Genomic DNA, 27,448 nt, shown 5'->3' with positions numbered 1-27,448 from the left:
TATTGCCCCCAGTGTCTCCAGCAATCTGCCCCAGTCTCTCCAGCATATTGCCCCAAGTGTGTCCAGCATATTGCCCCCAGATTTTTCAGCAATCTGACCCAGTATCCCCAGCATATTGCCCCCAGTGTGTCCAGCAATCTGCCCCAGTGTATCCAGCATATCGCCCCCAGTTTGTCCAGCATTCTGCCCCAGTGGCTCCAGCATATTGCCCCCAGTGTCTCCAGCAATCTGCCCCAGTCTCTCCAGCATATTGCCCCAAGTGTGTCCAGCATATTGCCCCCAGTTTTTTCAGCAATCTGACCCAGTATCCCCAGCATATTGCCCCCAGTGTGTCCAGCATATTGCCCCCAGTGTGTCCAGCAATCTGGCCCAGTGTATCCAGCATATCGCCCCCAGTTTGTCCAGCATTCTGCCCCAGTGTCTCCAGCATATTGCCCCCAGTGTGTCCAGCATATTGCCCCCAGTGCCTCCAGCATATTGCCCTCAGTGTCTCCAGCAATCTGCCCCAGTGTCTCCAGCATATTGCCACCAGTGTGTGCAGCATATTGCTCCCAGTTTGTCCAGCAATCTGACCCAGTTTCTCCAGCATATTGCCCCCAGTGTCCAGCATATTGCCCCCAGTTTGTCCAGCATATTGCCCCCAGTGTGTCCAGCAATCTGCCCCAGTGTGTCCAGCATATTGCCCCCAGTTTGTCCAGCATTCTGCCCCAGTGTCTCCAGCATATTGCCCCAGTGCCTCCAGCATATTGCCCTCAGTGTCTCCAGCATATTGTCCCAGTTTGTCCAGCATTCTGCCCCAGTGTCTCCAGCATATTGCCCCTAGTGTCTCATCATATTGCCGCCAGTGCCTCCAGCATATTGCTCCCAGTGTCTCCAGCATATTGCCCCCAGTGTCTCCAGCATATTGCCCCCAGTTTGTCCAGCATTTTGCCCCAGTGTCTCCATCATATTGCCCCCAGTGTCTCCAGCAATCTGCCCCAGTTTGTCCAGCATATTGCCCCCAGTGTGTCCAGCATCTCTGCCCCCAGTGTCCATCATACTGGCCCGGGCCTCCCGGATTGCCGTTCGCAGTTAAACAAAAAAAAAGAGTTCTCCTCACCTGTCCGGGCTCCTTCGGCGAAGAAGCTCCCTCCAGCAGGTCGCACTCGCCGGCGACTGACATTGACATCAGACGCCGGCGACGTACACACTGTGGCTGATGTCAGCTGCCAGCCTCCGATTGGCTGGCGGCTGTTAACTATTGACGTGCGGGCATGCGCCCGCACATCAATAGCATTTAACTGCCGCAGCACTGGTAGGGGCCCGGTGAGTAGATGAGACGGGGCCCGATGCGGGCCCCCTCTGCCCACTGGGCCCATACGCCAGTCAGGGCAGTAATGCCCTGATGGCGGTGGGAAATCTGAACGGTAGCCCAGGACCCCCCAAAACCACTGGGCCCTGGGCTACCGTCCAGATTGACCCTATTATAATCCACCCCTGCACACAACATATAAAAAATCAGTCCATTTTACACGGACGAGAAACGCAGTAATGTTTCATGAACAGTGATCCGTATGTCATCCGTGTGCAGTGCAAGGATGCGATTTTCTCGCATGTAAGCATCTTTGTGACATCCGTGTTACATCTGTATGACGAGATTTTCTAGCCAGCTTGCAAAATGGACATATAATGGATCCATGGACTCAAATATTCGTGAAAAACATATATATATGTCAGTGACACAGATACTTCTCTGTGTTCATCATCTCATTAAATACATTTACATTTGACCAGCTTAATTTTCCTGAAATTTCCTGCGCCCCCGACAACCAATGTGCAAAACTTTTGCACGGGCCAACTAGTTGTTATTATTATTATTATTATTATTATTATTACTACTATTATTATTATGGAGATTAAAATAAAAACAGATGCTCAGTTTCTGTGGCTGAAATTGCCTGAAAGAAAATAAAGGAAATTTGTGGTTTTGCAGTCACTTGTTTTGGATAGTTATATCAGGACAAAACATAACTATAATTCCATCTATAGGATCATCTTTTTGACTCTTCCCTTGATGTCATTGTATTTGATGTTGGCATGACTTTATATTGTCATTTCTTCTTAATGTCAATCCATAGAAAATGGTAGTCTAAGAATATGCTAGAGAGGAGCAATGGGTCACAGAAGCAAGCTAAGTTTTAAGTGCATGTAACAATAGGTTTATTTCAATCTGTAGGAGAACTACAGAATGAGTATTCAGCTCACATTTCAAATTTTTCTTTTTATCGAGCAGTGCTTCATTATTCAAATAGCTAAAACACTAAAACAATAAAACTTTGATCATCTATGCATATTAAGTACCAGCTTTGTCTATTAAGGATCATTTGCTTTTTTTTCTGGAGAGAAACGTTTCATATTACAGTTTTCCTTTAATCGAATTAGCCTGTGGAGGAAAAGGACATGCTACCAATTGTTACTTTTAGAGCCTAATTGTGTTGTTAATTACTTTCTATGTTATGAATTGTCCTTTTTGCTTTACGTCCCTACTGTGCAAGCAACTTTTTCTTTGATCCACTCTTTGCAAAAAGTGCCCATCAAGTTCAAAGTCATTTTAATTCAAAGCTTTGGATTATTTATGCTTTCCAACTGCTTTGAAAACCCTAAAGAGATATCACATTATTATGCATCACCCCATAATAAAAGTATAAGAACCAACTAGAACCTGAGCTTGAGAATATAGAATACATAAAGAATAGAATTTCACACAAACAACAGTGCATTTTGTTACAGAATGAGACAATATTTTTTTACATTAGAAATATTCCTAAAATGTCTACTTTTTTAACTATACCATTTTTTCTCACATATTTGTATGTATGTTCTGTTTATTTACTATATTCAATCCGGCAATTATCTATAATTAGATTAACCTCTTCATGACCAGGTTATCTGTTTCACTTTTATTCCCTATTTCTAATTCCCATAATTTTTCTAAGTACACATAGTAGAATATAAAGGCCTGTAATTGTGAAGATTTATAGTTTTCAATTAAACAAATTTTAATTTTACTATACATTGTGCAAAAAAGTGCGAAAAAAAATCCACAAGGGATAAAATAGTGAAAAAAATGGAAATTGCCTCTTCTGAGAAAAAGAGGACTTAAACTCTATAGCGCTACCTGTTGGAAATGAAAAAAATGGAAAATCCATTGCTGCTTTTTGGGTTTCAATGTTACAATATTCATTATGCTGTAAACATGATCTGGCAATATGATAATTCAGGTCAACTTGTTTGCGTCAATTTTTTAAAATCTAAATTTGGGCAGCATGCTGGCTCAGTTGATAGCACTGTAGCCTTACAGTGATGAGGTTCTCAGTTCAACTCCTACTAAGGACAATATCTACAAGTAGTTTCTATGCTCTCCTTGTATTTGCGTGGGTTTCCCTACATCTTCTATTTAGTTTGATGCCACAGTGGCTGTATGTTACAAGATAGGCCTTTCACTGCTAAGACAGCCCATTGGCACTCTACGATCAAGTCTCAGGGAGCTTATGGATGCCCAAGAAGGTGCACCATTTGATCATGCACTTTAACCCCTTTCTGACATCGGACTTAATAGTACTCCGATGTCAGACATCCTTCCTTTGTTGTGGGCACCGTAGGTGAAAGGTTTTAACAGAGCAATCAGAGCTAGCTCCTGTCACAGCTGTTAAAAGCATATGCTGGCTATATAACAAAGCTAGCACCAGCTGCAGAGCTCACATTATACACCTCCATCAGATGTATAATGTACACGTCGATCAGCTTTACAAAATTTTGTTAAGAAAATAGAAAAATTGATCTAACAAAATGCTCAATAATTTAACCCCTTCCTGACTGGAGGTATGTTCATTTTTATGTTTTCGTTTTCACTCCCCTTTTTCCCAGAGCCAAAACTTTTTTTTTTTTTCGATCAATATAGCCATATGAGGGCTTGCTTTTTGCAAGACGAATTGTACTTTTGAACGACATGATTGGTTTTATCATGTTGTGTACTAGAAAATGGGAAAAAAATTCAAAGTGCGGTGAAATTGAAAAAAAAGTGCAATCCCACAGTTGTTTTTTGTTTTGCTTTTTTACTAGGTTCAATAAATGCTAAAACTGACCTGCCATTATGATTCTCCAGGTCATTGCAAGTTCATAGACACAAAACAAGTCTATGTTCTCTTCTACCTAAGTGGTGAAATAAAATTCCAAAACTTTGCTAAAAAAAAAAAAGAAATTGCGCCATTTTCCGATACCCATAGCATCTCAATTTGTCGTGATCTTGAGTTGGGTGGGGGCTTATTGTTTGCATTAATGTATTTTAATGCAATGTCGCGGCAACCAAAAATATTTACCGTAATTCTGGCATTTTGACTTTCCTCGCTATGCCGTTAGCAATCAGGTTAATCCTTTTTTATTGAAAGATCGGGCGATTCTGAATGCGGCAATTTTTTTATTGTTTTATTTTGAATGAGGCAAAAGGGGAGTGATTTTACATTTTTTTATATTTTTTTATTTTTAAAAACTTTTTTTTACTTTTGCCATGCTTCAATAGTCTCCATTGGAGACTAGAAGCTGCCATAACCCGATCGCCTCTGCTATATACAGGCGATGATCAGATCGCCCATATGTATCAGAATTATTCACTTGCTATGAGCGCCGACCACCGGGCGGTGCTCATAGCAATCCCGCAGTGACAACGATAGAGGTCTGAAGGAGATCTCTGGGTGTCATACCAACCCATCGGTGACCCACAATCACGTAATGCCGGTCACCGATGGGTGGATTTCCGGCATGCTTGCCAGAAGCGGGTGATAAATGCAGCTGTCAGAGGTTGACAGGGGCATTTAATGGGTTAACAGCCACTTGAGGATCGCAATTCCTCCTGCAGCTGTTAGCAAAACAGCTGACATGTGCCGGATAAGATGTGGGCTCATCACCAGAGCCCACATCAAAGGGAGGGTGTCAGACATCGGCGTATTATTATGCCCGATGTTGGAAAGGGGTTAATCTGACTATACCTGTAATATTATATGGTTCTTCATTAAAGGGCAAGACTACTGACAAAAGTCTCCAGTCATTTTATGCAACTGCAGACTTGTGAATCCTCACAGAGTGCACCGAGGTTGCTATGATGATTCTCCCATGCAGGTGGAGTAAATTGAGTGAGGCCGCACATGTCTAGTTAGAATGTAGCCCGGAATATGCATATCACATACATGTGGTCACATGACTGCCGATTCTTGCTGCTGTCATCAAAGAATCCTCACACTGAGCATGATGTGAGGCTACAGTTACATAGACTTTCAGTTTGTTATGCAATCACAGCATTAGTAGTATCAAAATAAACTCACAAAGAAACAGATGGAAATCCAGTAGTACCCAGAATCCTATTTAATAATCTAATGCACAGATTTTTCATTTTTTTTCAATAATAATAATCCCCAAATTATCCCTTTTAGTCATTTTTAACCCCTTCCTGATATAGACGTACTATCCCGTCGAGGTGGTCTGGGCAGGTGCCCACAGACCGGGTAGTACGTCACCATCCATCAGCCGCGCTCATGGGGGGAGCGCAGCCAATTGCGGTAGGGTGTCAGCTGATTATCACAGCTGACATCCGGCACATTAACCCCTGCGACACTGAGATCAAACAAGATCACAGCATTCCAGCGGCATAGGGAAGCATCGCGCATTTTCTCTCACATATGAGGTATCAGCATACTCAAAAAAAAATTGCACAAAAACTTTTGGGGTCCAATTTCTCCAGATACCTTTGGGAAAATATAAAATTGGGGGCTAAAAATCATTTTTGTGGAAAAAAATGATTTTTTTTAATTTTCACGGCTCTACATTATAACCGTCTGTGAAGCACTTTGGGGTTCAAAGTGCTCACCACACATCTAGATAAGTTCCGTAGGGGCTCTACTTTCCAAAACAAGGTCACTATAGGGGGTTTCCACTATTTTGGCACATCAGGGGCTCTCCAAATGAGACATGGCGTCCTATCTCAATTCCAGCCAATTTTGCAAGAAAAAGTCAAATGGCGCTCCTTCACTTCTGAGCTCTGCCATGTGCCCAAACAGTGGTTTACCCCTACATATGGGGTATCAGCGTACTCAGGACAAATTTCACGACAACATTTGGGGTCCAGTTTTTCCTGTTACCCTTGGAAAAATAAAATATTGGGGGCGAAAAATTATTTTTGTGATAAAAATAAGATTTTTTATTTTTGCCGCTCTACATTATAAACTTCTGTGAAGCACTTATTTGGTTCAAAGTGCTCACCACACATCTAGATAAGTTCCATTGGGGGTCTACTTTCCAAAATGGTGTCACTTTGGGGGGTTTCCACTGCTTAGGCACATCAGGGACTCTCCAAATGCGACATGGAGTCCTATCTTAATTCCAGCCAATTTTGCATTGAAAAGTCAAATGACGCTCCTTCCCTTCTGAGCTCTGCCATGTGCCCAAACAGTGGTTTATCCCCACATATTGGGTATCGGCGTACTCAGGACAAATTGTAAAACAACCTTCTGGGTCCAATTTCTCCTGTTACCCTTGGTAAAATAAATAAATTGGATCTGAAGTAAATGCTTTGTGAAAAAAAGTTAAATGTTCATTTGTTTTAAACATTCCTATTTCAAACAAAAATTCCTGTGAAACACCTGAAGGGTTAATAAACTTCTTGAATGTGGTTTTGAGCACCTTGAGGGGTGCAGTTTTTAGAATGGTGTCACACTTTGGTATTTTCTATCATATAGACCCGTCAAAGTGACTTCAAATATGATGTGGTCCCTAAATAAAATAGTGTTGTTAAAATGAAAAATTGCTGGTGAATTTTTAACCCTTATAACTCCCTATAAAAAAAAAATGTGTTTCCAAAATTGTGCTGATATAAAGTAGACATGTGGGAAATGTTACTTATTAAGTATTTTGTGTGCCTATCTCTGTGATTTAAGGGCATGAAAATTCAAAGTTGGAAAATTGCAAAATTTTCGCAAAATTTTACATTTTTTCACAAATAAACTCAATTAATGTCAAGGAAAGTTTACCACTAACATGAAGTACAATTTTGTCACAAGAAAAGAGTGGCAAAATCACCAGAATCCATGCAAGCGTCCCAGAGTTATAACCTCATAAGGGACAGTGGTCAGAATTGTAAAGATTGGCCCGGTCATTAATGTGCAAACACCCTTGGGGGTATAGGCGTTAAACATGCACACCATTCATTGAAGGACAATGACACATACTTCTGGTGCTGATGTTATAACTAACATCATCCTGCTGTCACTGACACGAGTGATGCACCATATATTAGATATCTCCCTCCTTTTCCTACTACTAATACACTTCAATGAGGCAAGGAAAGCCAATTGTGTCCTATGGTTGAAGTACTCATTCCAGTGCTGCTAGAGACTACCAAATTCTTTGCCACGGTAAAGTTTGTTTTTTACACCACCTTGTCCAATGTCATTGTAACTTTTTTTACCATATATTTTGTACAAAACTACAACCTTTGACAATCTTTTTTACTTTTTCAACCCTTGCCAGAAAGTAAGTAACAAGAAAAGCCAAGTAGGTAGGTTGGTAAATGTACAGAAAGCAGTAGGCAGTGTGGCAGTAGGTGGCAGTGTCATTATAGCAAAGAGATGTCAAATTGGTCAAATAAAACAGATGTGCAAAAACAGACATGTACAGTTAAATGTATACATCTATTTCATCTATTTTTTTATTTTCACAACAGAAATTCAGCTTCCTTCCCCAAAATGATAAAATATCAAATGCTATGTACATATACAAAAAGTCAGCACTTGGAAAAGTAAACTGTAAAAGTGATGCATGAATGAATGTGAAATTTTACTAGTAAGAGGCGGACAAAAAACAAAAAAGTATGCAACAAGCATGTCTGGATTGTTTGACATTTTTAGAAATGTTATTTTGTTTTGTATTTTTTTTTTTTTTTAAACAATTATTTCCCTTTCACAGAATAAATGCACAAGAAATTCAAAAGCTCAGTATTGTTGAATGGATAAGAAAACATCTTTTGACATGGAATTTTTTTCAGCAAAAACTATTGTTCTATCTTGCTTCTGCTATTTAGTTTATTACATTTCGCTGAAGGCACATGTTTGGTGCAGACATGAGCTCATTTTTCTTAAGTGCAGGTGTCTTAATTGAACACAAATACTTGTTTCGCCTCCACAATTTTTTAACCAGCTTTTTGATTCTGCATGATTAAACTCCCATCCATGTTCTTTATATTATGGTGGTAGGATTGCAACAGTTACTGAAAGAGACCTGGAAGAGCAAACCAAGCAGTAGGCATAAAAACATAAACACAGGACAAAAGATTGCTGTCAACTAGTATTTGTGGAACTATCATTCCCATCATACCCTGAGAGCTGTAGAAATAAATCACCTGCCTGCAATTGTAGTATTTTCACCTACCAGGAGAGTGGAAATCCATTGATCCCCGTTCCTTGCCCATAATGTTTGCCTGTTTCATAGGCTAAGGCTGGAGACACACTGGTGCGAGATACGGCCGAGTCTCGCTGGTTAAAAGCAAGCTGTGGCACCTGCACTCCGGAGCGGAGCGTGCAGCTGCATAGCAATACATGGAGTCGCACGCTCCGCTCCGGAGTGCCGGTGCCACAGCTTGCTTTTAACCAGCGAGACTCGGCCGTATCTCGCACCAGTGTGTCTCTGGCCTTAATCAGAGACATTACCCCATGCAATCCACTTTCCACTGAAGTCCATAGAAAATACAGAGGACATAATTTGGAAAATTGGTCTGTGGACTCCCATTCTGCTAATACAATAGAATTCAATAGGTTAGAACTGAAAAAATGTCATCGGCTAATTGGAGTCATTTTCAATATTGCAAAGGAGTGCTCCTTTTTAATTTCTTATTTCAGCATTTGCTGTCTTGGCCGCCCTAAACCTTCGCCATGTCTTTACTGCACCCTATTTCTACATTGTAGAAAGCACCTTCTTAATGATTGCTGTATAAATATATAATCAAACAATTTTTAAAAATGTTTCTCAACATGTAAAATGTACAGAACAAAAATGCTAACAAAACAATACAAAATTATAACAACAGAGGGTGGCCTTAGAGTTAGAATGTACAGTGCAAAAGAGAACAATGTTTTCTGGCATGAAATACATATAAATATGCACAGGACTATTAAAACTAGGTGATAATATTGTGTGGGAATTTTAGCCGTATGTCTCAATTTGTAAAGGAAAGTTACAGATTTATTAGAATTTAGAATGATAGTCTGCTCTGACAATCATCAATCACTTCTTTATGATTTGTGCCATAGGGAGACACACTTTTAACCTCCTGTGAATTCCTTTTTATCATCACAGATTACATGCTCTGGTAAGCAAACCTCTCACTTGTCTTGTTTGAAGTGTTAATTTTTCACTATATATTGTCAATTTTTGTTTATACATGTACACTCTAAATTATATTGTAGACTATGTTGACATTCTATAAAAAAATTGATTTTTTTTTGCAGTCGAAACTAAGCTCAAAAATGACCAGATAAAACTAATAGAAATTAGTAAATATTCAAGTGATTATGTTTAGATTTTTTAACCATTTCCAAATGGGAGATTTAATAAGCTAAATAATCCAGTATCATGCAATTTGTGCCACAAAACTGACTTTCTTCACTAGCACAATAATTTTTATATCTGTTATACAATGTTTGTGTCTTCTTCATTAAGAGGGCATTGCTTTGCTTTAGCAGAAAGGAGGCTCAATATAGCAAAAATAAAACACTTCACTAGACATGAGCATACTGATCTGCAGAGGATGGACTGAGAGTAGAATTTTCAAACTCTCTGCAAATTGGGCAGCTCGGTGGTTCAGTGGGCAGCACGGTGGCTCAGTGGATAGCACTGCAGCCTTGCAGCGCTGGAGTCCTGGGTTTGAATCCCACCAAGGACAACATCTGCAAAGAGTTTGTATGTTCTCTCCGTGTTTGCGTGGGTTTCCTCCCACATTCCAAAGACATACTGATAGGGAATTTAGATTGTGAGCCCCATTGGGGACAGCAATGATAATGTCTGTAAAGCGCTGTGGAATATGTTGGCGCTATATAAAAATAAAGATTATTATTATTGATTGCCAAAAAAAGCCCAACATCATTTCACACATAACTGAAGACTGCTTAAGCAGCTATCACATTAAATGGTTTATCATAGTTAATCAGCGGGGGGAGGGGCAATAACAGCCAGTTTACAAGAGGGGGCTGGCAAATGAGCACCAATTTATGCTTGTATATTTAAAATATAGGCGGTCAGAGCACACAGTTTATCCCATGAAGAGATAGAATAAGACCTAACCTGATTGTGCTGAAGCAAATTGAGTGCTAGTCTCCTTCTGTGAATACTAATCCAAAGATTTATGTGAAATATAGGGGCCTGCTGTAACTGTATAGCCACTCTGTGTGACTGTGAAATGATTTATTTGAGATATTCTACAGTAACAGCATCTTAAGTAGTATTTTTTGTATTATTCACAAACATGGAGGGTATCAATAAATACCTCAAAGTGTTAAACACATTGCATTAGAGGCTTTTAGTATTGCAATTTTTTGGAGAGTTTCGCAAAGCCGACACATTTAAATTTCAAATGATTGGCTCAACTGTTCTGTGCTTTAAAAACTGCACCAAACTTTGGAAAAAACTTTTTGCTACAGAGTAAGGCTGCCCTCACACTAGCAGTATTTGGTCAGTATTTTACATCAGTATTTGTAAGCCAAAACCTGGAGTGGGTGATAAATGCAGAAGTGGTGCATATGTTTCTATTATACTTTTCCTCTAATTGTTCCACTCCTGGTTTTGGCTTACAAATACTGATGTAAAATACTGACCAAATACTGCTAGTGTGACAGCAGCCTAAGTGTTGTGGATTCTGTTTGTGGGCTCCCTCTGGTGGTTACTGCTGGTACTGGGTGACTTTGGTGGGTTGCGGCCTTTGGTTTCCACCTGTCCATCAGAGGCTGGGTGTTTCCTATTTTACCTGGCCTTTCTGTCATTCCCTTGCCGGCTATCAATGTATTCAGATGTGCTCTGTTTGGTTCCTGCCTACCTGCTCCCAGATCTTTCAGGATAAGCTAAGTGCTGATTTTCAGTTGTTTGGTTTTTTGTCCAGCTTGCTTATTATGTCTCTATGCTAGCTGGTAGCTCTAGTGGACTGAGGTTCTCCCCATGTGCCATGAGTTGGCACATGGGTTCTTGTAATCTCAGGATGGTTTTTTTGATTAGGGTTTTTTGCTGACCGCTCAGTCCCCTTTTGTATCGTTCTGCTTTCTAGTTTACAGCGGGCCTCAATTTGCTAAAACTATATATATCATCTCTATGTGTGTGCCTTCCTCTCATTTCACCGTCAATACATGTGGGGGGCAACTATATCTTTTGGGGTTCATTCCTCTGGAGGCAAGTGAGGTCTTTATTTTCTCTGCAGTGCTAGTTAGCTCTTAGGCTGGTGCGTGGCGTCTAGAACCAATGTAGGCACGCTCCCTGGCTATCTCTAGTTGCGTTTGTCAGGCGTAGGGCAGCGGTCAGCCCAGGTTCCATCACCCTAGAGCTCGTCCGTTATATATTTGTACTTTGCTTGTCCTGTGCTATCCCTAGCCATTGGGATTCATGACAGTATAGCCGGCCCACAAAGTGTTAATTGTTTGGGCTGAAGCAGGAGAAAAAGAAGTGTTTAAGGGAAATTTTTTTTTTTTTTTTCCCTTCAGAGTTTTGCTGCCTAGCCCTTAATTGCTGTCTAGCTGCTTCTTACCTCCTCTTAACCCTTGAATGGCTCTGATCTTAGCTGTTTAACATGGATGTCCAGAGTTTGGCTTCCAGCCTGAGTAATCTCGCGGCAAAAGTTCAAAACATACAGGATTTTGTTGTTCACACTCCCATGTCTGAACCTAGAATTCCTATTCCAGAGTTCTTTTCTGGAGATAGATCTACCTTCCTGAATTTCAGGAACAATTGTAAATTGTTTCTTTCTTTAAAATCTCGCTCCTCTGGAGACCCTGCTCAACAGGTCAAGATTGTAATATCTTTCCTGCGGGGCGACCCTCAGAATTGGGCATTTGCATTGGCACCAGGTGATCCTGCATTTTTCTGGCATTGGGATTGCTCTATGAGGAACCTAACCTGGAGATTCAGGCTGAAAAGGCTTTATTAGCCCTCTCTCAGGGGCATGATGAAGCGGAAATATATTGTCAAAAATTTCGGAAATGGTCGGTGCTTACTCAGTGGAATGAGTGCGCCCTGGCTGCAAACTTCAGAAATGGTCTTTCTGAGGCCATTAAGGATATTATGGTGGGGTTCCCTACGCCTACAGGTCTGAATGAGTCTATGGCCATTCAGATTGATCGGCGTTTACGGGAGCGCAAACCCGTGCACCAGTTGGCGGTGTCTTCTGAACAGGCACCTGAGACTATGCAATGTGATAGAATTCAGTCCAGAAGTGAACGGCAAAATTATAGGCGGAAAAATGGATTGTGTTTTTATTGTGGTGATTCAGCTCATGTTATATCAGCATGCTCTAAACGCACAAAAAGGGTTGATAAATCTTTTGCCATTGGTACTCTGCAGCCTAAGTTAATTTTGTCTGTGACTCTGATTTTTTCACTGTCTTCCATTTCCGTCGATGCCTATGTGGATTCGGGCGCTGCCCTGAGTCTTATGGATTGGTCATTTGCTAAACGCTGCGGTTTTAGTCTGGAACCTCTGGAAGTTCCTATTCCTCTGAAGGGAATTGACTCTACACCATTGGCTATGAATAAACCGCAGTATTGGACACAAGTGACCATGCGCATGACTCCCGTTCATCAGGTGGTGATTCGCTTCCTTGTACTGTATAATTTACATGATGTACTAGTGCTTGGTCTGCCATGGTTACAAACTCATAATCCTGTCCTGGACTGGAAAACAATGTCTGTGTTAAGCTGGGGATGTCAGGGGGTTCATGATGATGCACCTCCGATTTCAATCGCTTCATCTACTCCTTCTGAGATCCCTGCGTTTTTGTCTGACTATAGGGATGTTTTTGAGGAGCCTAAGCTCAATTCGCTCCCTCCTCATAGAGATTGTGACTGTGCTATAGAATTGATTCCTGGCAGTAAGTTCCCTAAGGGTCGTTTATTTAATCTGTCACTGCCAGAGCATACTGCTATGCGGAATTATATTAAGGAGTCCTTGGAAAAGGGACATATTCGTCCATCTTCGTCCCCTCTGGGAGCAGGTTTTTTTTTCGTGGCAAAAAAAAATGGTTCCCTGAGGCCTTGTATAGATTATCGCCTTCTGAATAAGATTACTGTCAAATATCAGTATCCATTGCCATTATTGACTGATTTGTTTGCTCGCATTAAGGGGGCTAGGTGGTTCACTAAGATAGATCTTCGCGGTGCGTATAATCTGGTGCGGATAAAACAGGGTGATGAGTGGAAAACCGCATTTAATACGCCTGAGGGCCATTTTGAGTATTTGGTAATGCCTTTTGGACTCTCCAATGCTCCGTCAGTCTTTCAGTCCTTTATGCACAATATTTTCCGTGAATATCTGGATAAGTTTATGATTGTGTATTTGGATGATATTTTGGTGTTTTCTGATGACTGGGAGTCTCATGTTCTACAGGTCAGGAAGGTGTTTCAGGTTCTGCGGGCCAATTCTCTGTTTGTGAAGGGCTCAAAGTGTCTCTTCGGAGTCCAGAAGATTTCTTTTTTGGGGTACATTTTTTCTCCTTCTACTATTGAGATGGATCCCGTCAAGGTTCAGGCGATTTGTGACTGGACACAACCTACATCTGTTAAGAGCCTTCAGAAGTTCTTGGGGTTTGCTAATTTTTATCGTCGGTTCATTGCTAATTTTTCCAGTATTGTTAAACCTTTGACTGATTTGACTAAAAAGGGTGCTGATGTTGCTGATTGGTCTCCTGCGGCCGTGGAGGCCTTTCAGGAACTTAAGCACCGGTTTTCTTCTGCTCCTGTGTTGTGTCAACCAGATGTTTCACTTCCTTTTCAGGTTGAGGTTGATGCTTCCGAGATTGGAGCGGGGGCGGTTTTGTCACAGAGAAGTTCTAATGGCTCGGTGATGAAGCCATGTGCATTCTTCTCTAGAAAATTCTCGCCCGCCGAGCGCAATTATGATGTGGGTAATCGGGAGCTTTTGGCCATGAAGTGGGCATTTGAGGAGTGGCGTCATTGGCTTGAGGGTGCTAAACATCGTGTGGTGGTCTTGACTGATCACAAGAATCTCATTTACCTTGAGTCTGCCAGGCGTTTGAATCCTAGACAGGCTCGTTGGTCGTTGTTTTTTTCTCGTTTCAATTTCGTGGTTTCATACCTGCCAGGTTCAAAGAATGTGAAGGCAGATGCTCTTTCCAGGAGTTTTGTGCCTGACTCTCCTGGAGACTCTGGGCCTACTGGTATCCTTAGGGATGGGGTAATATTGTCCGCCGTATCCCCAGACTTGCGACGTGCATTGCAGGAGTTTCAGGTGGATAAACCGGATCGTTGTCCACCAGAAAGACTGTTTGTTCCGGATGATTGGACCAGTAGAGTCATCTCCGAGGTCCATTCTTCTGTGTTGGCTGGTCATCCTGGAATATTTGGTACTAGAGACTTGGTGGCCAGGTCTTTTTGGTGGCCTTCCTTGTCTAGGGATGTGCGTACCTTTGTGCAGTCTTGTGAAGTGTGTGCTCGAGCTAAGTCTTGCTGTTCTCGGGCCAGTGGGTTGTTGTTATCCTTGCCCATCCCGAAGAGGCCTTGGACGCACATTTCCATGGATTTTATTTCTGATCTCCCGGTTTCACAGAAAATGTCCGTTATCTGGGTTGTGTGTGACCGCTTTTCTAAGATGGTTCATTTGGTGCCCTTGCCTAAGTTGCCTTCCTCCTCTGAGTTGGTCCCTTTATTTTTTCAGAACGTGGTTCGTTTGCATGGGATTCCGGAGAATATCGTTTCTGACAGGGGATCCCAGTTTGTGTCTAGATTTTGGCGGACGTTTTGTGCCAAGATGGGCATTGATTTGTCTTTCTCGTCTGCATTCCATCCTCAGACGAATGGCCAGACGGAGCGAACTAATCAGACCTTGGAAACTTATTTGAGGTGTTTTGTTTCTGCTGATCAAGATGACTGGGTTGCTTTTTTGCCACTGGCCGAATTTGCTCTTAATAATCGGGCTAGTTCTGCCACGTTGGTCTCTCCTTTTTTTTGTAATTCGGGGTTTCATCCTCGTTTTTCCTCTGGTCAGGTGGAGCCTTCGGATTGTCCTGGAGTGGACGTGGTGGTGGACAGGCTACATCAGATTTGGAATCAGGTGGTGGACAATTTGAAGTTATCTCAGGAGAAGACTCAGCAGTTTGCTAATCGCCGTCGCCGCGTGGGTCCCCGACTTCTTGTTGGGGATTTGGTGTGGTTGTCTTCTCGTTTTGTCCCTATGAAGGTCTCTTCTCCTAAGTTCAAGCCTCGGTTCATCGGTCCTTATAGGATCTCGGAGATTCTTAACCCTGTATCTTTTCGTTTGGATCTCCCAGCATCGTTTGCTATTCATAATGTGTTCCATCGGTCGTTGTTGCGGAGGTATGAGGTGCCCGTTGTTCCTTCGATTGAGCCTCCTGCTCCGGTGCTGGTGGAGGGAGAATTGGAGTATGTTGTTGAGAAGATCTTGGATTCTCGTGTTTCCAGACGCAAACTCCAGTATTTGGTTAAGTGGAAGGGTTATGGTCAGGAGGATAATTCCTGGGTGGTCGCCTCCGATGTTCATGCGACTGATTTGGTCCGCGCCTTCCATAGAGCTCACCCTGATCGCCCTGGGGGTTCTCGTGAGGGTTCGGTGACCCCTCCTCAAGGGGGGGTACTGTTGTGGATTCTGTTTGTGGGCTCCCTCTGGTGGTTACTGCTGGTACTGGGTGACTTTGGTGGGTTGCGGCCTTTGGTTTCCACCTGTCCATCAGAGGCTGGGTGTTTCCTATTTTACCTGGCCTTTCTGTCATTCCCTTGCCGGCTATCAATGTATTCAGATGTGCTCTGTTTGGTTCCTGCCTACCTGCTCCCAGATCTTTCAGGATAAGCTAAGTGCTGATTTTCAGTTGTTTGGTTTTTTGTCCAGCTTGCTTATTATGTCTCTATGCTAGCTGGTAGCTCTAGTGGACTGAGGTTCTCCCCATGTGCCATGAGTTGGCACATGGGTTCTTGTAATCTCAGGATGGTTTTTTTGATTAGGGTTTTTTGCTGACCGCTCAGTCCCCTTTTTTATCATTCTGCTTTCTAGTTTACAGCGGGCCTCAATTTGCTAAAACTATATATATCATCTCTATGTGTGTGCCTTCCTCTCATTTCACCGTCAATACATGTGGGGGGCAACTATATCTTTTGGGGTTCATTCCTCTGGAGGCAAGTGAGGTCTTTATTTTCTCTGCAGTGCTAGTTAGCTCTTAGGCTGGTGCGTGGCGTCTAGAACCAACGTAGGCACGCTCCCTGGCTATCTCTAGTTGCGTTTGTCAGGCGTAGGGCAGCGGTCAGCCCAGGTTCCATCACCCTAGAGCTCGTCCGTTATATATTTGTACTTTGCTTGTCCTGTGCTATCCCTAGCCATTGGGATTCATGGCACCTAAGACAACTAAAAAATGCAGTAAAGTTAGTTTAGGCCAGTGTTTCTCAAACACTGCCCTCACGGTCCCCAACACATCATATTTACTGGATTTCCTTAGTATTGTACATGAGAGAGAACTTGCGGCAGTTTCTAATGAATTAATAAAAATGTCATCACCTGTGCAATACTAAGGAAATATTGAAAACATGATGTGTTGGGGGCTGTGAGGACTGTGGCTGATCTAGACAAACTAAAAGATGCACCAAATTTGTCAAATAGCTATCATTTTCATAAATTTGTCATCTTTTATGACTGTTTACTCCAAAAGGTGATTTTACCAAGAGAGGAATTTTTTAAGCCAGTTCTGCTTGTGGCTGTTTTGCTGTTACTTGCTCCAAATTTAACAGTGTTGCAAGATGTTAGCAAATTTGGTGCATCATAACATTTAAGTTAACACTTCTAACTACAGCTGTTTTTCCTCTTCTTATCTTATACCATGATCAATCAATTGAGGATCGAGTCCGAATCGAGTCCCTCATAATCAGTTTCAGACAAATTTAATAATTTTCAGATTCGAATTTGCAGTTCACAAAAAACAAAAAGGGGGTGTCCCTCTCACTTTCTCTCTTGCAAAGTATAAGTTCTTCTACTCAGTGGGGGTTCTCTCTCTCTCTCTCTCTTTATCTCTGTCTCCTGTAGAGTGTAAACTTTTATGATCAGCCAATCCTCTCTCTTGTAAAACGTAAGCTTTTTTAGTCAGCGGGTCCCCTCTCCCTTGCCTATGAAGTTTATTCTTATGGTCGACTCTATCCTCCTGTAATTTAAAAACAAATGCAAGCTGTCCAGTACTGAGATCCAAATTTATGATTTTTTTTTTTAAAAATGCAGTGAAATTCAAATTTGCAAAGATGTGCTCATGTCTGCTAATAATGACTACTTCCCTAAGTATAAAATAGGAAAAAATTGCAAATTATTTCTTGCAAAAAATTATTTACTTGGACCTTTTTGACAGGAGAAAGCTAGCAAAAAGGGCCTTGATAAATTCCCTCCTAGATTTGCACTGTCTAAAAGTTAAACAATATTAATAAATATGCCAGATTGTACTTTTAAGAACAGTTTCAGACGTACTACAATAGAGAACATTTACTGCCAAGCATATAGCTAAAGATGACCAGACTCTGATGTGTTAAGCTTCTTCAAGAATATCTTTACTACATAATCATCAAATGTGGTATGAATTTAGCCTTTAGTAGTTTGTATTGTAGAGTTGACAATGTTGGTATAGCAATCCTTTTTTGAGGGAAGGTTGCGGGTTTTAACTTCTATTATGTGAAATCCAGTTATAACAAATAATTATTTATTTTAGCATTTTAAGTGTATTACTGTGACATAGTGGACATTAAAAAAATACAAAGCAGTTAAAAAGCAAAGCTTTCACAAATGTTTATGTAAACGTCAACTGTTTGAGTCTGTTAAACAGACTTCCATATCTTCCATTTTAATACATTTGGATTAGTACAAATGAGTGACTTGATTATGCCCATATAGAAATACCTTAAAATGGTGGTCCACTGCTAGGACAACCCCTTCTCAGTCTGAGTGTTTTGGCCCATTAAAATAAAAACACTTATACTCACCTTCCGTGCAGCCGCCTTTCCAGCTGTGTTGGCACTCACTCTCCCAGTGCTGACGTGCGAATGATACATCACGCAAGCCCTGCGCAGAATCAGATCCTGCATCACTGTCCCCACCTTCAGATGAGTCAAGCATCAACAGGAAGTCAGGGTTACTGCTGCTCTCTGACTTCCTCTTGATGTTCGATTTCTTTGAATGCTGTGACCATGAAGCTGGTGCTGATTGGGTAAAGGGCTCGCATGAAGCAAAAACATCATGAAAACACTGGGAGAGCGAGTGCCAAACTATTGGAACAGCGGTGGCACAGTAGGTGAGTATAAGGCCACATTCACACGTTCGTGATTTGGCCAGTGTTTTACATCAGAATTTCTAAGACAAAAATGTGAGAGAAAAATGCAGAAATGGTGCACATGTTTCTAAGGCTACGTTCACATTTGCATTGCATCGGGCGCAGCCGCGGTGACGCATGCGTCATGCACCCCTATATTTAACATGGGGGGCACATGGACATGCGTTGTCTAGAGTTTTGTGACGCATGCGTCATTTTTGGTGCAACTGTCAGGGCGCAGACAACGCTGCATGATGCAGTTTTTTGCCGTCAAAAAAATGAACGCATGCGTCACAAAACGCTGCGTTATGCATGCGTTGTGCATGCGTTGTGCGTTGCGTCGCCGACGCTGCACACAACAACGCAAATGTGAACGTAGCCTAATATAGTTTTACTCTTACTGTTCCACTCCTAATTTTTTGTCTACAAATACCGAAGTAAAATACTAACCAAATACTGAATGTGTGACAGTGGCCTAAATGTTTTTATTTTAATTGGGCAAGCAATCACATTGAGATGCAGTTGTCCTAGTAGTAGACAACCCTTTTAATGCAATGTTCTATTATAAACAGATATTGCATATAGCTTGAAAGTCTGAAGACATACATAACATAGTAACATAGTAACATAGTTATTAAGGTTGAAGGAAGACTTTAAGTCCATCTAGTTCAACCCATAGCCTAACCTAACATGCCCTAACATGTTGATCCAGAGGAAGGAAAAAAAACCCATGTGGTAAGCTCTACATTGGGGAAAAAAATTCCTTCCTGACTCCACATACGGCAATCAGACTAGTTCCCTGGATCAACGCCTTATCAAGGAATCTAGTGTATATACCCTGTAACATTATACTTTTCAAGAAAGGCATCCAGTCCCCTCTTAAATTTAAGTAATGAATCACTCATTGCAACATCATACAGCAGAGAGTTCCATAGTCTCACTGCTCTTACAGTAAAGAATCCGCATCTGTTATCATGCTTAAACCTTCTTTCCTCCAGACGAAGAGGATGCCCCCTTTTGTCCCTGTCTCAGGTCTATGATTAAAAAGATCATCAGAAAGGTCTTTGTACTGTCCCCTCATATATGCCAAACATGGAGACATGTCAGTGTTCGTGGGAGCGCACGTATTACACGGACCCATTAAAGTCAATGGGTCCGTGTAAAACACGTACCTCACACGGACGTTCTCCGTGTGGCGTGCAGGAGACAGCACTACAGTAAGCGCTGTCCCCCCCACATGGTGCTGAAGCCGCAATTCATATCTTCTGTGCAGCAGCGTTTGCTGCATAGAAGATATGAATAATAGTGTTTAAAAGAAAGATCTATCTGTCCGCCGCCCTCCCCCCCTGTGCGCCCCCCCGCTGTTCTGAAAATACTCACCCGCTTCCCTCGTTGGCTGTCGCTGCTTCCTGTCCTGGCCGCTCCTTCTACTGTATGCGTTCACGTGGGGCCGCCGATTACAGTCATGAATATGCGGCTCTACCTCCCATAGGGGTGGAGCCGCCTATTCATGACTGTAAATGAGCGGCCCCACGTGACCACATACAGTAGAAGGGTTGGCCAGGACAGGAAGCAGCGACAGCCAACGAGGGAAGCGGGTGAGTATTTTCAGAACAGCGGGGGGGCGCACAGGGGGTGGGAGGGCGGCGGACAGATAGATCTTTCTATTAAACACTATTATTCATATCTTCTATGCAGCAAACGCTGCTGCACAGAAGATATGAATCGCGGCTTCAGCACGATGCAGGGGACAGCGCTAAACTTTAGCGCTGTCTCCTGCACGCTCCGTGTGGTACCCACTCGGCACACGGGCGGCACACGTGTGCCGCACGTATGGCCTACGTGAGCTCATGGGCACACGGACACGGATAACTCCGGTACCAATTTTTTCCGGTACCGGAATTATCTGGACGTGTGGGACAGCCCTAAAAAAGTGCCAAGTGAGCAGGGTTTAGGGGAAAAAAGGAGGGCCTTCCACATGGAAGCTGATTTACCAGAAATTAGGCTTAACCTGTTCATTGTTTGTGTAGATTTGCTTTTGTGGAGCACAAACAAATAAATGATGCACCAACTTTATTAAGAAGTGCGCTCATCTAAATTAATTTGGCGTATTGTACTAGACTCCATAAGTAAAGAATGCAGTATAAGACACCAGTCATAGTACATTTCCAAATTGTGTTCTCTTGTGAAACGTTTATCCATTCACTTTTTAGCTACCACAAACGACATTCTTCTATATTAAATAGTTTTCTCTGATTATTATTCTTGGATGATATTACACTGTGAGACTGCCAACATATTTTCTCCTGCACTTCACTTTTGTGCCAATTAAATACAAATTATTTGATGTCATTGACAAAAGAATGCAGAAGATTTTTCAATACCTATTTTTCATGTCAGATGGAAAGTAACGCACAGCATGTCATGCGAGTCACGATATACTGAACAAGTATAGACATTTAGTAAATCAATCTCATACCTATTATTGGTTTTAGGATTTTTTAGGATATTATGAAAAATGTTTTTCCTCTTTATTCTAAGACTTTGTGTATTTACCCATAAATCCTTGTCAGATGGAGAAAGAAGAGTATGTTTTCCCTGTGGTTTGTGGTTTACTCCTGATGATTTAAAGGTCCGAAATATTCTCTGTATGCCGAACCACAAATTTTGTTCCAGTACCCATGCAGAAAAGCTCATCTGCTTTAATAATTAGATTTTTCGATGTTTTTATAACTTAACATCTTCAATTCTATTATGGATCATTAAGAAACTAAGAAGCTTAACAATATGTAGGTATACGCAGCATTCAGTTTTTCAGTCCTGAATATGGACACCATATGCCTGTCCCTATATTGATGAAATTAATTGCCGTCTGTGGCTGTTTCAAGGAATTTGCTTTTTGACAAGCACAGAAAATCCCTCTTGTTCCCCTCGTGATAAAGCTGCCTGTGTTTATTTTAAAAAGCCTCATGCATGTAAAAAGTTATCAGTTGAAGGAATCCAATCCTATTCTTTTCTTCAAAGTTTCTGCATTGCTGTGAACCTTTCTGGTATGGAGCAGATGTTGTAATTTGTTAGGACATGAGTGACTTATATACATGCCATGAAATTGGAAATTCATTTAATGTATAATAAGATATTTTAGCGCCACGAGGAATAGAAGCAGTAGTACTTTGGTACAAATTCTATGAAGATTACTTCAAAATCTTCAAGCATCAAAATGTGATTCATTCAAGATGGACAATTAAATAATTCCTTTAATCATAGTGTGACATAAAATCTTCTTTATGTAATCAATGGGTGTTTTATTTTTTTTTGCATCAAGTTCCTATTTTTATGTTCACATATGCACAACACTTAAATAGTAATGTTCACATTATATTTGCAAAGTAATCCAGTTTTAACATTTTTTTAAACATTGGAAGAAAGTGTTTTTGTAAACAGTTTATTTTAGCAGTAAATTGGTGCAGGATGTGATATCTCTTGTAATCTAAATGATGATTAAATGATGTTTAGTTAACAGGATAACAGACATAGTAAAATGCTGTAAAAACATGTCTTGGACCGTAACTAACATCTCTTCTAGCCCCTATACACATACAATATTAATTTCAGAGTGACTAATAACAGCAACTCGTTTTTTCAGCTTTTGACTTTTTTCCACTCTATGTTTGAAGCTTAAAACATAATGCAGATATTGGAAGACTAAAAATGCAAAATGTTTGAATTATTACTAAACATTACTGAAATATAAAATTCAGCATTAACTGTCCTAATTTTATATGTGATGTAAACAATGTTTAATTCCAATATAAAAAAGGATTAATTCAATGTTCGTAAAAATACCAGCAGCAATAAATGTTTTGTGAACATTCAAAAATATTATAATTTAGATCACAGTATAAATATAAAATATATCCTTACTAATTAATACAGAACACAATATTTATGCACATTTTATTTTAACATACAACAGACACAATGCGTATAGCAATAATATAGTTTTTGGCTTTTATAACTGAATCATAAAAGATAAACACATGCAGCATAAGACAGCTTTTTACTAGCACAGTATGGGTACAGAGTTTGCTGACATAAATGAATTCTTGTAAAAATCTACAGTAAAATACTTGAACAGATTGAATATTGCTTTAAAATACTTTTTATTCCAACCACCTGATAGACCACATGAGGCGAGAATTTAATAGAATTAGAAAAGAAGTGATGTTTTCCTAATATTATAATATTATAAATCACAGTGCAGTTGCAACTAATTTGTAAACCATGATTCATGTATTTTATGATCATATAAATAAATTCCTTTTCAAAAAGGAAATGTAATCTGGTCATAAATGTTGCATAAATGTTTTCAGCATCCAAAATCTTAGTAAATATCTGCTGAAAAAAATAACTTGATCAAAATTTTATCTGCACATTCTTCTCAGAGCTGGTGCAGAACCCTCGCTGGCAATGTGACACCCAGAAATCATAGAAGGCCGAAAATTCCAACTTAACCCCTTCACCCCCAAGGGTGGTTTGCACGTTAATGACCGGGCCAATTTTTACATTTCTGACCACTGTCTCTTTGGCCGGTTTCACACGTCAGTGATTCCGGTACGTGAGGTGACAGTTTCCTCACGTACCGGAGACACTGACACACGTAGACCCATAAAAATCAATGCATCTGTTCAGATGTCATTGATTTTTTGCGGACCGTGTCTCCGTGTGCCAAACACGGAGACATGTCAGTGTTCGTGGGAGCGCACGTTTTACACGGACCCAATAGAGTCAATGGGTCCGTGTAAAACACGCACCTCACACGGACATTCTCCGTCTGGGGTCCGTGTGCGTGCAGGAGACAGCGCTACAGTAAGCGCTGTCCCCCCCACATGGTGCTGAAGCCGGTATTCATATCCTCTCTGCAGCAGCGTTTGCTGTAGAGAAAATATGAAGAATAGTGTTAAAAATAAAGATTTAGGTGTCCGCCGCCCCCCCACCCCCTGTGCGCCCCCCCGCTGGTCAGAAAATACTTACCCGCTCCCTCGCTCCTTCCTGGTCTGGCCGCGCCTCCTACTGTATGCGGTCACGTGGGGCCGATCATTTACAATCATGAATAGTCGGCTCCGCCCCAATGGGAGGTGGAGCCACATATTCATGACTGTAAATGATCGGCCCCACGTGACCGCATGCAGGAGAAGCCTCGGCCAGACCAGGAAGCAGCGAGGGAGCGGGTAAGTATTTTCTGACCAGCGGGGGGGCGCACAGGGGGTGGGGGGGCGGCGGACACATGGATCTTTATTTTAAACACTATTCTTCATATTTTCTCTGCAGCAAACGCTGCTGGAGAGAAGATATGAATCGCGGCTTCAGCATGATGCAGAGTGGGTACCACACGCTCCGTGTGGTACCCACTCGCCATACGGGCGGCACACGTGTGCCGCACGTATGGCCTCCGTGAGTTCCCAGGCACACGGACACGGATAACTCCGGTACCGATTTATTCCGGTACCGGAATTATCTGGACGTGTGGGACAGCCCTTTATGAGGTTATAACTCCGGAATGCTTCAACGGACCTTAGCGATTCTGAGACTGTTTTCTTGTAACATATTGTTCTTCATGAGAGTGGTAAAATTTCTTCGATATAACTTGCGTTTATTTGTGAAAAAAACGGAAATTTGGTGAAAAGTTTGAAAATTTCGCAATTTTCCAACTTTGAATTTTTATTCTGTTAAACCAGAGAGTTATGTGACACAAAATAGTTAATAAATAACATTTCCCACATGTCTACTTTACATCAGCACAATTTTGGAAACAAACTTTTTTTTTTCTAGGAAGCTATAAGGGTTAAAATTTGAACAGCAATTTCTCATTTTTGCAACAAAATTTACAAAACCATTTTTTTTAGGGACCACCTCACATTTGAAGTCATTTTAAGGGGTCTATATGGCAGAAAATACCCAAAAGTGACACCATTCTGAAAACTGCACCCCTCAAGGTGCCCAAAATCACATTCAAGAAGTTTATTAACCCTTCACGTGTTTCACAGCAGCAGAAGCAACATGGAAGGAAAAAATGAACATTTTACTTTTTAGTCACAAAAATGATCTTTCAGCAATAATTTTTTAAATTTCCCAAGGGTAAAAAGAGAAAATGGACCTTAAAAGTTGTTGTCAAATTTGTCCTGAGTACGCTGATACCCCATATGTGAGGGGGAACCACTTTTTGGGCACACGGCGGGGCTCAGAAGGAAAGGAGCGTCGTTTGACATTTTCAAGCTAAAATTGGCTGGAATTGAGATCAGACGCCATGACGCGTTTGGCGAGCCCCTGATGTGCCTAAACAGTGGAAACCCCCCATAAGTGACCCCATTTTGGAATCTAGACCCCCTAAGGAACTTATCTAGATGTGTCGTGAGCACTTTTATCCCCCAAGTGCTTCACAAAAGTTTATAACGCCTGGGTGTGAAAATAAAAAATCCTATTTTTTCCACAAACATGATCGTTTAGTCCCCAATTTTTTATTTTCTCAAGGGTAAAAGGAGAAATTGGACCCCAAAAGTTGTTGTCCAATTTGTCCTGAGTACGCTGATGCCCCATATGTGGGGGGAACCACTGTTTGGGCGCATGGCAGGGCTCAGAAGGAAAGGAGCGTCGTTTAACATTTTCAAGCTAAAATTGGCTGGAATTGAGATTGGATGCCATGTCGCGTTTGGCGAGCCCCTGATGTGCCTAAACAGTGGAAACCCCCCACAAGTGACCCCATTTTGGAAACTAGACCCCCTAAGGAACTTATCTAGATGTGTCGTGAGCACTTTTATCCCCCAAGTGCTTCACGAAAGTTTATAACGCCCGGGTGTGAAAATAAAAAATCCTATTTTTTCTATAAACATGAGTGTTTAGGCCCAATTTTTTATTTTCTCAAGAGTAGCAGGAGAAATTGGACCCCAAAAGTTGTTGTCCAATTTGTCCTGAGTATGCTGATACCCCATATGTGGGGGGGATCCACTGTTTGGGCGCATGGCAGGGCTCTGAAGGAAAGGAGCGCCCTTTGACATTTTCAAGCTAAAATTGGCTGGAATTGAGATCGGATGCCATGTCGTGTTTGGCGAGCCCCTGATGTGCCTAAACAGTGGAAACCCCCCACAAGTGACCCCATTTTGGAAACTAAACCCCCTAAGGAACTTATCTAGATGTGTCGTGAGCACTTTTATCCCCCAAGTGCTTCACGAAAGTTTACAACGCCCGGGTGTGAAAATAAAAAATCCTATTTTTTTTATAAACATGATCGTTTAGTCCCCAATTTTTTATTTTCTCAAGGATAGCAGGAGAAATTGGACCCCAAAAGTTGTTGTCCAATTTGTCCTGAGTGCGCTGATACCCCATATGTGGGGGGAACCACTGTTTGGGCGCATGGCAGGGCTCAGAAGGAAAGGAGCGCCGTTTAGCATTTTCAAGCTAAAATTGGCTGGAATTGAGATTGGATGCCATGTCGCATTTGGTGAGCCCCTGATGTGCCTAAACAGTGGAAACCCCCCCACAAGTGACCCCATTTTGGAAACTAAACCCCCTAAGGAACTTATCTAGATGTGTCGTGAGCACTTTTATCCCCCAAGTGCTTCACGAAAGTTTATAACGCCCGGGTGTGAAAATAAAAAATCCTATTTTTTCTATAAACATGATCGATTAGTCCCCAATTTTTTATTTTCTCAAGGGTAACAGGAAAAATTGGACCCCAAAAGTTGTTGTCCAATTTGTCCTGAGTACGCTGGTACCCCACTTGTGGGAGAAAACTACTGTTTGGGCACACTTCGGGGCTCGGAAGGGAAGTAGTGACGTTTTGGAATGCAGACTTTGATGGAATTGTCTGCGGGCATCATGTTCCATTTGGTGAGCCCCTGATGTGCCTAGACAGTAGAAACTCCCCACAAGTGACCCCATTTTGGAAACTTGACCCCCTAAGGAACTTATCTAGGTGTGTGGTGAGAATTGTGAACCTTCAAGTGCTTCACTAAAGTTTATGACGCCCGGCGTGAAAATAAAAAATTCTATTTTTTCCCCACAAAAATGATCTTTCAGTCCCCAATTTTTTATTTTCCCAAGGGTAACAGGAGAAATTGGACCCCAAAAGTTGTTGTCCAATTTGCCTGAGTACGCTGGTACCCCACTTGTGGGAGAAAACTACTGTTTGGGCACACTTCGGGGCTCGGAAGGGAAGTAGTGACGTTTTGGAATGCAGACTTTGATGGAATTGTCTGCGGGCATCATGTTCCATTTGGTGAGCCCCTGATGTGCCTAGACAGTAGAAACTCCCCACAAGTGACCCCATTTTGGAAACTTGACCCCCTAAGGAACTTATCTAGGTGTGTGGTGAGAATTGTGAACCTTCAAGTGCTTCACTTAAGTTTATGACGCCCGGCGTGAAAATAAAAAATTCTATTTTTTCCCCACAAAAATGATCTTTCAGTCCCCAATTTTTTGTTTTCCCAATTTTTTGTTGTGGGAAAAAACTGTTTGGGCACTTCGGGACTCAGAAGGGAAGCAGTGACGATTTGGAATGCAGACTTTGATGGACTGGTCTGAGGGCATCATGTTCCGTTTGCAGAGCCCCTGATGTGCCTAAACAGTAAAAAAAAACCACAAGTGACATCATTTTGGAACCTAGACCCCCAAGGAACTTACTTAGATGTGCCCCCTCTTTGGAACTAATCTACTGTTTCCTGTAAAGTAAATTAGTAGTGCAAGGAGGTGTGGTACAATTTGAAGCAGTCCTTCATACACAGGCCAGGATTGTCGGGGCAGGTGTCGCATTGATAGATGGTGTCCTTGCGTACTCCTCGTTTGTAGCACACTCGGCACCTTTTTTGC

At 41.6% G+C, this 27,448-nt stretch overlaps 1 protein-coding gene across 2 annotated transcripts in view; it reads right to left on the bottom strand.

Moving 5' to 3' along the window:
• LOC143764769 (netrin-1-like) overlaps positions 1-27,448 on the bottom strand; it is a 555,816-nt gene that overhangs the window by 424,162 nt on the left and 104,206 nt on the right. Inside the window, exon 1 of one of the 2 annotated variants that reach the window (XM_077250714.1) lies at positions 8,455-8,573. The exons of the other annotated variant lie outside the window; for it this stretch is intronic. The gene's annotated coding sequence lies outside the window, so the exon portion shown is untranslated. Of the gene's footprint in view, positions 1-8,454; positions 8,574-27,448 lie in introns of those variants that run through there. 2 annotated transcript variants of the gene reach the window in all.

This window comes from Ranitomeya variabilis, chromosome 4 (genome assembly GCF_051348905.1).
Source record: "Ranitomeya variabilis isolate aRanVar5 chromosome 4, aRanVar5.hap1, whole genome shotgun sequence".
Lineage (NCBI taxonomy): Eukaryota > Metazoa > Chordata > Amphibia > Anura > Dendrobatidae > Ranitomeya > Ranitomeya variabilis.
This window is presented reverse-complemented; position numbering and strand designations above follow the sequence as displayed.